This window comes from Rhopalosiphum padi, chromosome 3 (assembly GCF_020882245.1).
Source record: "Rhopalosiphum padi isolate XX-2018 chromosome 3, ASM2088224v1, whole genome shotgun sequence".
NCBI classification, from domain to species: domain Eukaryota; kingdom Metazoa; phylum Arthropoda; class Insecta; order Hemiptera; family Aphididae; genus Rhopalosiphum; species Rhopalosiphum padi.
Genome location: NC_083599.1, coordinates 32,065,744 through 32,078,090, shown reverse-complemented (window position 1 = coordinate 32,078,090; position 12,347 = coordinate 32,065,744). Strand labels below are relative to the sequence as shown.

The window sequence follows — 12,347 nt, the reverse complement described above, 5'->3', positions numbered from 1 at the left end:
AACAGTTAAAAAAATGAATTTTTAATATTCGTCAAAATTATAATATAAAATCATGTTTTATAGCATTATTGAAGTATCAGCTTAAATGAAATGTATGCTAGTATTTAATTTTAAATTAGAATCATTTTCTTAATAAAGTGGTCCAGGTTTCAAGAGATTAACATGAGAATTGTTTGTTTTATAAACAGTTAAAAAAATGAATTTTTAATATTCGTCAAAATTATAATATAAAATCATGTTTTATAGCATTATTGAAGTATCAGCTTAAATGAAATGTATGCTAGTTTTTAATGGTAAATTAGAATCATTTTCTTAATATAGTGGTCCAGGTTTCTAGAGATTAACTTGAGAATTGTTTGTTTTATAAACAGTTAAAAAAATGAATTTTTAATATTCGTCAAAATTATAATATAAAATCATGTTTTATAGCATTATTGAAGTATCAGCTTAAATGAAATGTATGCTAGTTTTTAATGGTTAATTAGAATCATTTTCTTAATAAAGTGGTCCAGGTTTCAAGAGATTAACATGAGAATTGTGTGTTTTATAAACAGTTAAAAAAATGAATTTTTAATATTCGTCAAAATTATCATATAAAATCATGTTTTATAGCATTATTGAAGTATCAGCTTAAATGAAATGTATGCTAGTTTTTAATGGTAAATTAGAATCATTTTCTTAATAAAGTGGTCCAGGTTTCAAGAGATTAACATGAGAATTGTGTGTTTTATAAACAGTTAAAAAAATGAATTTTTAATATTCGTCAAAATAATCATATAAAAACATGTTTTATAGTGTTTATAAAGCATCAGCTTAAATTAAATGTATACAAATTATTAATTTTAAATTAGACTCATTTTCTTAATATAGTGGTCCAGGTTTCAAGAGATTAACATGAGAATTGTGTGTTTTATAAACAGTTAAAAAAATGAATTTTTAATATTCGTCAAAATTATCATATAAAATCATGTTTTATAGTATTATTGAAGTATCAGCTTAAATGAAATGTATGCTAATTATTAATTTTAAATTAGAATCATTTTCTTAATAAAGTGGTCCAGGTTTCAAGAGATTAACATGAGAATTGTGTGTTTTATAAACAGTTAAAAAAATGAATTTTTAATATTCGTCAAAATAATCATATAAAAACATGTTGTATAGTGTTTATAAAGCATCAGCTTAAATGAAATGTATGCAAATTATTAATTTTAAATTAGAATCATTTTCTTAATATAGTGGTCCAGGTTTCAAGAGATTAACATGAGAATTGTGTGTTTTATAAACAGTTAAAAAAATGAATTTTTAATATTCGTCAAAATTATCATATAAAATCATGTTTTATAGCATTATTGAAGTATCAGCTTATATGAAATGTATGCTAGTTTTTAATGTTAAATTAGAATCATTTTCTCAATAAAGTGGTCCAGTTTTCAAGAGATTAACATGAGAATTGTTTGTTTTATAAACAGTTAAAAAAATGAATTTTTAATATTCGTCAAAATTATAATATAAAATCATGTTTTATAGCATTATTGAAGTATCAGCTTAAATGAAATGTATGCTAGTTTTTAATGGTAAATTAGAATCATTTTCTTAATATAGTAGTCCAGGTTTCTAGAGATTAACTTGAGAATTGTTTGTTTTATAAACAGTTAAAAAAATGAATTTTTAATATTCGTCAAAATAATCATATAAAAACATGTTTTATAGTGTTTATAAAGCATCAGCTTAAATGAAATATATGCAAATTATTAATTTTAAATTAGAATCATTTTCTTAATATAGTGGTCCAGGTTTCAAGAGAATAACATGAGAATTGTGTGTCTTAAACAGTTAAAAAAATGAATTTTTAATATTCGTCAAAATAATCATATAAAAACATGTTTTATAGCATTATTGAAGTATCAGCTTAAATGAAATGTATGCTAGTTTTTAATGGTTAATTAGAATCATTTTCTTAATAAAGTGGTCCAGGTTTCAAGAGATTAACATGAGAATTGTGTGTTTTATAAACAGTTAAAAAAATGAATTTTTAATATTCGTCAAAATTATCATATAAAATCATGTTTTATAGCATTATTGAAGTATCAGCTTAAATGAAATGTATGCTAGTTTTTAATGGTAAATTAGAATCATTTTCTTAATATAGTAGTCCAGGTTTCTAGAAATTAACTTGAGAATTGTTTGTTTTATAAACAGTTAAAAAAATGAATTTTTAATATTCGTCAAAATAATAATATAAAAACATGTTTTATAGCATTATTGAAGTATCAGCTTAAATGAAATGTATGCTAGTTTTTAATGGTAAATTAGAATCATTTTCTTAATAAAGTGGTCCAGGTTTCAAGAGATTAACATGAGAATTGTGTGTTTTATAAACAGTTAAAAAAATGAATTTTTAATATTCGTCAAAATAATCATATAAAAACATGTTTTATAGTGTTTATAAAGCATCAGCTTAAATGAAATATATGCAAATTATTAATTTTAAATTAGAATCATTTTCTTAATATAGTGGTCCAGGTTTCAAGAGATTAACATGTGAATCGTGTGTTTTATAAACAGTTAAAAAAATGAATTTTTAATATTCGTCAAAATAATCATATAAAAACATGTTTTATAGCATTATTGAAGTATCAGCTTAAATGAAATGTATGCTAGTTTTTAATGGTTAATTAGAATCATTTTCTTAATAAAGTGGTCCAGGTTTCAAGAGATTAACATGAGAATTGTGTGTTTTATAAACAGTTAAAAAAATGAATTTTTAATATTCGTCAAAATTATCATATAAAATCATGTTTTATAGCATTATTGAAGTATCAGCTTAAATGAAATGTATGCTAGTTTTTAATGGTAAATTAGAATCATTTTCTTAATATAGTAGTCCAGGTTTCTAGAGATTAACTTGAGAATTGTTTGTTTTATAAACAGTTAAAAAAATGAATTTTTAATATTCGTCAAAATAATCATATAAAAACATGTTTTATAGTGTTTATAAAGCATCAGCTTAAATTAAATGTATACAAATTATTAATTTTAAATTAGACTCATTTTCTTAATATAGTGGTCCAGGTTTCAAGAGATTAACATGAGAATTGTGTGTTTTATAAACAGTTAAAAAAATGAATTTTTAATATTCGTCAAAATTATCATATAAAATCATGTTTTATAGTATTATTGAAGTATCAGCTTAAATGAAATGTATGCTAATTATTAATTTTAAATTAGAATCATTTTCTTAATAAAGTGGTCCAGGTTTCAAGAGATTAACATGAGAATTGTGTGTTTTATAAACAGTTAAAAAAATGAATTTTTAATATTCGTCAAAATAATCATATAAAAACATGTTGTATAGTGTTTATAAAGCATCAGCTTAAATGAAATGTATGCAAATTATTAATTTTAAATTAGAATCATTTTCTTAATATAGTGGTCCAGGTTTCAAGAGATTAACATGAGAATTGTGTGTTTTATAAACAGTTAAAAAAATGAATTTTTAATATTCGTCAAAATTATCATATAAAATCATGTTTTATAGCATTATTGAAGTATCAGCTTATATGAAATGTATGCTAGTTTTTAATGTTAAATTAGAATCATTTTCTCAATAAAGTGGTCCAGTTTTCAAGAGATTAACATGAGAATTGTTTGTTTTATAAACAGTTAAAAAAATGAATTTTTAATATTCGTCAAAATTATAATATAAAATCATGTTTTATAGCATTATTGAAGTATCAGCTTAAATGAAATGTATGCTAGTTTTTAATGGTAAATTAGAATCATTTTCTTAATATAGTAGTCCAGGTTTCTAGAGATTAACTTGAGAATTGTTTGTTTTATAAACAGTTAAAAAAATGAATTTTTAATATTCGTCAAAATAATCATATAAAAACATGTTTTATAGTGTTTATAAAGCATCAGCTTAAATGAAATATATGCAAATTATTAATTTTAAATTAGAATCATTTTCTTAATATAGTGGTCCAGGTTTCAAGAGAATAACATGAGAATTGTGTGTCTTAAACAGTTAAAAAAATGAATTTTTAATATTCGTCAAAATAATCATATAAAAACATGTTTTATAGCATTATTGAAGTATCAGCTTAAATGAAATGTATGCTAGTTTTTAATGGTTAATTAGAATCATTTTCTTAATAAAGTGGTCCAGGTTTCAAGAGATTAACATGAGAATTGTGTGTTTTATAAACAGTTAAAAAAATGTATTTTTAATATTCGTCAAAATTATCATATAAAATCATGTTTTATAGCATTATTGAAGTATCAGCTTAAATGAAATGTATGCTAGTTTTTAATGGTAAATTAGAATCATTTTCTTAATATAGTAGTCCAGGTTTCTAGAGATTAACTTGAGAATTGTTTGTTTTATAAACAGTTAAAAAAATGAATTTTTAATATTCGTCAAAATAATAATATAAAAACATGTTTTATAGCATTATTGAAGTATCAGCTTAAATGAAATGTATGCTAGTTTTTAATGGTAAATTAGAATCATTTTCTTAATAAAGTGGTCCAGGTTTCAAGAGATTAACATGAGAATTGTGTGTTTTATAAACAGTTAAAAAAATGAATTTTTAATATTCGTCAAAATAATCATATAAAAACATGTTTTATAGTGTTTATAAAGCATCAGCTTAAATGAAATATATGCAAATTATTAATTTTAAATTAGAATCATTTTCTTAATATAGTGGTCCAGGTTTCAAGAGATTAACATGTGAATCGTGTGTTTTATAAACAGTTAAAAAAATGAATTTTTAATATTCGTCAAAATAATCATATAAAAACATGTTTTATAGCATTATTGAAGTATCAGCTTAAATGAAATGTATGCTAGTTTTTAATGGTTAATTAGAATCATTTTCTTAATAAAGTGGTCCAGGTTTCAAGAGATTAACATGAGAATTGTGTGTTTTATAAACAGTTAAAAAAATGAATTTTTAATATTCGTCAAAATTATCATATAAAATCATGTTTTATAGCATTATTGAAGTATCAGCTTAAATGAAATGTATGCTAGTTTTTAATGGTAAATTAGAATCATTTTCTTAATATAGTAGTCCAGGTTTCTAGAGATTAACTTGAGAATTGTTTGTTTTATAAACAGTTAAAAAAATGAATTTTTAATATTCGTCAAAATAATCATATAAAAACATGTTTTATAGTGTTTATAAAGCATCAGCTTAAATTAAATGTATACAAATTATTAATTTTAAATTAGACTCATTTTCTTAATATAGTGGTCCAGGTTTCAAGAGATTAACATGAGAATTGTGTGTTTTATAAACAGTTAAAAAAATGAATTTTTAATATTCGTCAAAATTATCATATAAAATCATGTTTTATAGCATTATTGAAGCATCAGCTTAAATGAAATGTATGCAAATTATTAATTTTAAATTAGAATCATTTTCTTAATATAGTGGTCCAGGTTTCAAGAGATTAACATGAGAATTGTGTGTTTTATAAACAGTTAAAAAAATGAATTTTTAATATTCGTCAAAATTATCATATAAAATCATGTTTTATAGCATTATTGAAGTATCAGCTTAAATGAAATGTATGCAAGTTAATAATGGTAACTCTTAAGAATGAAAATTACAAGTCAAAGGTGTTAACTAAAATTTTATTCAGATTATTAACAAATCTCAATTGTTTCATTGCCATTAATTTACTATCAATTATATTCAATAACCCTTACACGCACATTATATAAACCCAATATTATTAGCAGTATCTTCTAGTCCATTTTCAGCATAGGATGTTGATACTTTCTTAAGTGGTAGAAATGTGAATTCATGTTTCTGCATGCCTTGAGTGATCTGACATACGTCCATCTAAAAAAAATGTAGTAAGTTAATAATGTATAATTGTTAAAGAATAACTTGAAAATTCAGTATTTTATAAGCAGTTAAAAATATGAATATAAAATACGAGTGCGCTAGTTTTTAATGGTAAATTAGAATCATTTTCTTAATATAGTAGTCCAGGTTTCTAGAGATTAACTTGAGAATTGTTTGTTTTATAAACAGTTAAAAAAATGAATTTTTAATATTCGTCAAAATTATCATATAAAATCATGTTTTATAGCATTATTGAAGTATCAGCTTATATGAAATGTATGCTAGTTTTTAATGTTAAATTAGAATCATTTTCTCAATAAAGTGGTCCAGTTTTCTAGAGATTAACTTGAGAATTGTTTGTTTTATAAACAGTTAAAAAAATGAATTTTTAATATTCGTCAAAATTATAATATAAAATCATGTTTTATAGCATTATTGAAGTATCAGCTTAAATGAAATGTATGCTAGTTTTTAATGGTTAATTAGAATCATTTTCTTAAGAAAGTGGTCCAGGTTTCAAGAGATTAACTTGAGAATTGTTTATTTTATAAACAGTTAAAAAAATGAATTTTTAATATTCGTCAAAATAATGATATAAAAACATGTTTTATAGTGTTTATAAAGCATCAGCTTAAATGAAATATATGCAAATTATTAATTTTAAATTAGAATCATTTTCTTAATATAGTGGTCCAGGTTTCAAGAGATTAACATGAGAATCGTGTGTTTTATAAACAGTTAAAAAAATGAATTTTTAATATTCGTCAAAATAATCATATAAAAACATGTTTTATAGCATTATTGAAGTATCAGCTTAAATGAAATGTATGCTAGTTTTTAATGGTTAATTAGAATCATTTTCTTAATAATGTGGTCCAGGTTTCAAGAGATTAACATGAGAATTGTGTGTTTTATAAACAGTTAAAAAAATGAATTTTTAATATTCGTCAAAATTATCATATAAAATCATGTTTTATAGCATTATTGAAGTATCAGCTTAAATGAAATGTATGCTAGTTTTTAATGGTAAATTAGAATCATTTTCTTAATATAGTAGTCCAGGTTTCTAGAGATTAACTTGAGAATTGTTTGTTTTATAAACAGTTAAAAAAATGAATTTTTAATATTCGTCATAATTATCATATAAAATCATGTTTTATAGCATTATTGAAGTATCAGCTTAAATGAAATGTATGCTAATTATTAATTTTAAATTAGAATCATTTTCTTAATAAAGTGGTCCAGGTTTCAAGAGATTAACATGAGAATTGTGTGTTTTATAAACAGTTAAAAAAATGAAATTTTAATATTCGTCAAAATAATCATATAAAAACATGTTGTATAGTGTTTATGAAGTATCAGCTTATATGATATATATGGAAGTTTTTAATGGTAAATTAGAATCATTTTCTTAATATAGTGGTCCAGGTTTCAAGAGATTAACATGAGAATTGTGTGTTTTATAAACAGTTAAAAAAATGAATTTTTAATATTCGTCAAAATTATAATATAAAATCATGTTTTATAGCATTATTGAAGTATCAGCTTAAATGAAATGTATGCTAGTATTTAATTTTAAATTAGAATCATTTTCTTAATAAAGTGGTCCAGGTTTCAAGAGATTAACATGAGAATTGTTTGTTTTATAAACAGTTAAAAAAATGAATTTTTAATATTCGTCAAAATTATAATATAAAATCATGTTTTATAGCATTATTGAAGTATCAGCTTAAATGAAATGTATGCTAGTTTTTAATGGTAAATTAGAATCATTTTCTTAATATAGTGGTCCAGGTTTCTAGAGATTAACTTGAGAATTGTTTGTTTTATAAACAGTTAAAAAAATGAATTTTTAATATTCGTCAAAATAATCATATAAAAACATGTTGTATAGTGTTTATAAAGTATCAGCTTAAATAAAATGTATGCAAGTTAATAATGGTAACTCTTAAGAATGAAAATTACAAGTCAAAGGTGTTAACTAAAATTTTATTCAGATTATTAACAAATCTCAATTGTTTCACTGCCATTAATTTACTATCAATTATATTCAATAACCCTTACACGCACATTATATAAACCCAATATTATTAGCAGTATCTTCTAGGTCCATTTTCAGCATAGGATGTTGATACTTTCTTAAGTGGTAGAAATGTGAATTCATGTTTCTGCATGCCTTGAGTGATCTGACATACGTCCATCTAAAAAAAATGTAGTAAGTTAATAATGTATAATTGTTAAAGAATAACTTGAAAATTCAGTATTTTATAAGCAGTTAAAAATATGAATATAAAATACGAGTCAAAATAATCATATAAAAACATGTTTTATAGTGTTTATAAAGCATCAGCTTAAATGAAATGTATGCAAATTATTAATTTTAAATTAGAATCATTTTCTTAATATAGTGGTCCAGGTTTCAAGAGATTAACATGAGAATTGTGTGTTTTATAAACAGTTAAAAAAATGAATTTTTAATATTCGTAAAAATTATCATACAAAATCATGTTTTTTAGTGTTTATGAAGAGTCAGCTTACATATATCTATAGAAGTTAATAATGGTAAATTAGAATCATTTTCTTAATATGGTGGTCAAGGTTTCAATAGATTAACTTGAGAATTGAGTGTTTTATAAACAGTTAAAAAAATGAATTTTTAATATTCGTCAAAATTATCATACAAAATCATGTTTTATAGTGTTTATGAATAATCAGCTTACAAAATATCTATAGAAGTTAATAATAGTAAATTAGAATCATTTTCTTAATATAGTAGTCCAGGTTTCAAGAGATTAACTTGAGAATTGTGTGTTTTATAAGCAGTTAAAAAAATGAATTTTTAATATTCGTCAAAATTATCATATAAAATCATGTTTTATAGCATTATTGAAGTATCAGCTTATATGAAATGTATGCTAGTTTTTAATGTTAAATTAGAATCATTTTCTCAATAAAGTGGTCCAGTTTTCAAGAGATTAACATGAGAATTGTTTGTTTTATAAACAGTTAAAAAAATGAATTTTTAATATTCGTCAAAATTATAATATAAAATCATGTTTTATAGCATTATTGAAGTATCAGCTTAAATGAAATGTATGCTAGTTTTTAATGGTAAATTAGAATCATTTTCTTAATATAGTAGTCCAGGTTTCTAGAGATTAACTTGAGAATTGTTTGTTTTATAAACAGTTAAAAAAATGAATTTTTAATATTCGTCAAAATAATCATATAAAAACATGTTTTATAGTGTTTATAAAGCATCAGCTTAAATGAAATATATGCAAATTATTAATTTTAAATTAGAATCATTTTCTTAATATAGTGGTCCAGGTTTCAAGAGAATAACATGAGAATTGTGTGTCTTAAACAGTTAAAAAAATGAATTTTTAATATTCGTCAAAATAATCATATAAAAACATGTTTTATAGCATTATTGAAGTATCAGCTTAAATGAAATGTATGCTAGTTTTTAATGGTTAATTAGAATCATTTTCTTAATAAAGTGGTCCAGGTTTCAAGAGATTAACATGAGAATTGTGTGTTTTATAAACAGTTAAAAAAATGAATTTTTAATATTCGTCAAAATTATCATATAAAATCATGTTTTATAGCATTATTGAAGTATCAGCTTAAATGAAATGTATGCTAGTTTTTAATGGTAAATTAGAATCATTTTCTTAATATAGTAGTCCAGGTTTCTAGAGATTAACTTGAGAATTGTTTGTTTTATAAACAGTTAAAAAAATGAATTTTTAATATTCGTCAAAATAATAATATAAAAACATGTTTTATAGCATTATTGAAGTATCAGCTTAAATGAAATGTATGCTAGGTTTTAATGGTAAATTAGAATCATTTTCTTAATATAGTGGTCCAGGTTTCAAGAGATTAACATGAGAATTGTGTGTTTTATAAACAGTTAAAAAAATGAATTTTTAATCTTCGTCAAAATTATAATATAAAATCATGTTTTATAGCATTATTGAAGTATCAGCTTAAATGAAATGTATGCTAGTATTTAATTTTAAATTAGAATCATTTTCTTAATATAGTGGTCCAGGTTTCAAGAGATTAACATGAGAATTGTGTGTTTTATAAACAGTTAAAAAAATGAATTTTTAATATTCGTCAAAATTATCATATAAAAACATGTTTTATAGTATTTATGAAGTATCAGCTTATATGATATATATGGAAGTTGGTAATGTTAAATAAGAATCATATACTTAATCTAATGGTCTGGATTTCATGACACTAACTTTTTGTTACACTACTATTAATTGACTATCAATTATATTCAATATCCATTACTCGTACTATGCATAAAAATATTATTATTATCAGGATCGTCTAGTCCATTTTCAACGTAGGATGTTGAAACTTTCCCATGTGGTAGAAATGGTAATTCATGTCTCAATATGTCCTGAGTATATCTGGTGTACAGCCATCTAAAAAAAAAATAGTAAGTTAAATATATATAATGGTTGGAGAACAAAAAGTCACTAATAGATACCATAAGGAGAACGACAATTTTTATATAACAACTAGTACGTGGACAACACTGAGGAATTCAGAAGTGGAAACTATCAAAACATAAACTAACAGACAAACTTCATTTTTATACAAAATACATGAAAGGAATTTACAATTGAAACTTAAATACAAATACGAATGTAAAACTGCAAAACATTTATAACAGATGATAATAAATAATAATTATGATAAGCCATAAAAGATAGTACAAATATACCAGAATGTTTTGTAGAAGGAATTCAAATGTATTATGAGTGTAACTAAAAAATACATTTGTAAAACAACTGAAAATCGCTCCTTTTCAATACGAAAAAATGTTAAGTTGTATTATTCGTCAAAATTAACTTATAAAATCATATTTTACAGTTTTTATGAAGTAAAAATATCAGGTAAAATGAAAAAAATGAAAGTTAAAAATTATAAATTTGAATCATTTTCTTGATCTAGTAGTCAAGGATCAAGACACTTACTTGTGTTAACTTCAAGCATAAAATATGAACAATCCGTTTATAATATCAAAAATCTTAATTAAAAAATAACGAGTAGACTCAAAAGCTAAGTAAAAACAACGACCCGTTACGATACACAGCAGTACGGTGAACGCCACACAACTATCTAATTTCATTCTGAGGCGGTTCGTCCGACGGATGTCGTCCCCACTACGGCGACGCTCACGCCCTCTGTTGGTGTATATATTTAATATTTGACTGTTTTATAGGCAGATTAAAATAGGAATTCATATGTTTCTCAAACTTATCATATAAAATCATGTTTTATAGCATTATTGAAGTATCAGCTTAAATGAAATGTATGCTAGTTTTTAATGGTAAATTAGAATCATTTTCTTAATAAAGTGGTCCAGGTTTCAAGAGATTAACATGAGAATTGTGTGTTTTATAAACAGTTAAAAAAATGAATTTTTAATATTCGTCAAAATAATCATATAAAAACATGTTTTATAGTGTTTATAAAGCATCAGCTTAAATGAAATGTATGCAAATTATTAATTTTAAATTAGAATCATTTTCTTAATAAAGTGGTCCAGGTTTCAAGAGATTAACATGAGAATTGTGTGTTTTATAAACAGTTAAAAAAATGAATTTTTAATATTCGTCAAAATAATCATATAAAAACATGTTGTATAGTGTTTATGAAGTATCAGCTTATATGATATATATGGAAGTTTTTAATGGTAAATTAGAATCATTTTCTTAATATAGTGGTCCAGGTTTCAAGAGATTAACATGAGAATTGTGTGTTTTATAAACAGTTAAAAAAATGAATTTTTAATATTCGTCAAAATAATCATATAAAAACATGTTGTATAGTGTTTATGAAGTATCAGCTTATATGATATATATGGAAGTTTTTAATGGTAAATTAGAATCATTTTCTTAATATAGTGGTCCAGGTTTCAAGAGATTAACATGAGAATTGTATGTTTTATAAACAGTTAAAAAAATGAATTTTTAATATTCGTCAAAATTATAATATAAAATCATGTTTTATAGCATTATTGAAGTATCAGCTTAAATGAAATGTATGCTAGTATTTAATTTTAAATTAGAATCATTTTCTTAATATAGTGGTCCAGGTTTCAAGAGATTTACATGAGAATTGTGTGTTTTATAAACAGTTAAAAAAATGAATTTTTAATATTCGTCAAAATTATCATATAAAAACATGTTTTATAGTATTTATGAAGTATCAGCTTATATGATATATATGGAAGTTGGTAATGTTAAATAAGAATCATATACTTAATCTAATGGTCTAGATTTCATGACACTAACTTTTTGTTACACTACTATTAATTGACTATCAATTATATTCAATATCCATTACTCGTACTATGCATAAAAATAATATTATTATCAGGATCGTCTAGTCCATTTTCAACGTAGGATGTTGAAACTTTCCCATGTGGTAGAAATGGTAATTCATGTCTCAATA

At 22.9% G+C, this 12,347-nt stretch overlaps 1 long non-coding RNA gene across 1 annotated transcript; it reads right to left on the bottom strand.

Moving 5' to 3' along the window:
• Positions 1-7,934: 7,934 nt before the first annotated feature.
• LOC132927265 (uncharacterized) lies at positions 7,935-10,990 on the bottom strand. Its single transcript, XR_009661677.1, has 3 exons — positions 10,375-10,990; positions 10,121-10,309; positions 7,935-8,062 (listed from the first exon to the last, which is right to left on the bottom strand). It is a non-coding gene; the product is annotated as an uncharacterized LOC132927265 (long non-coding RNA).
• Positions 10,991-12,347: the final 1,357 nt, after the last annotated feature.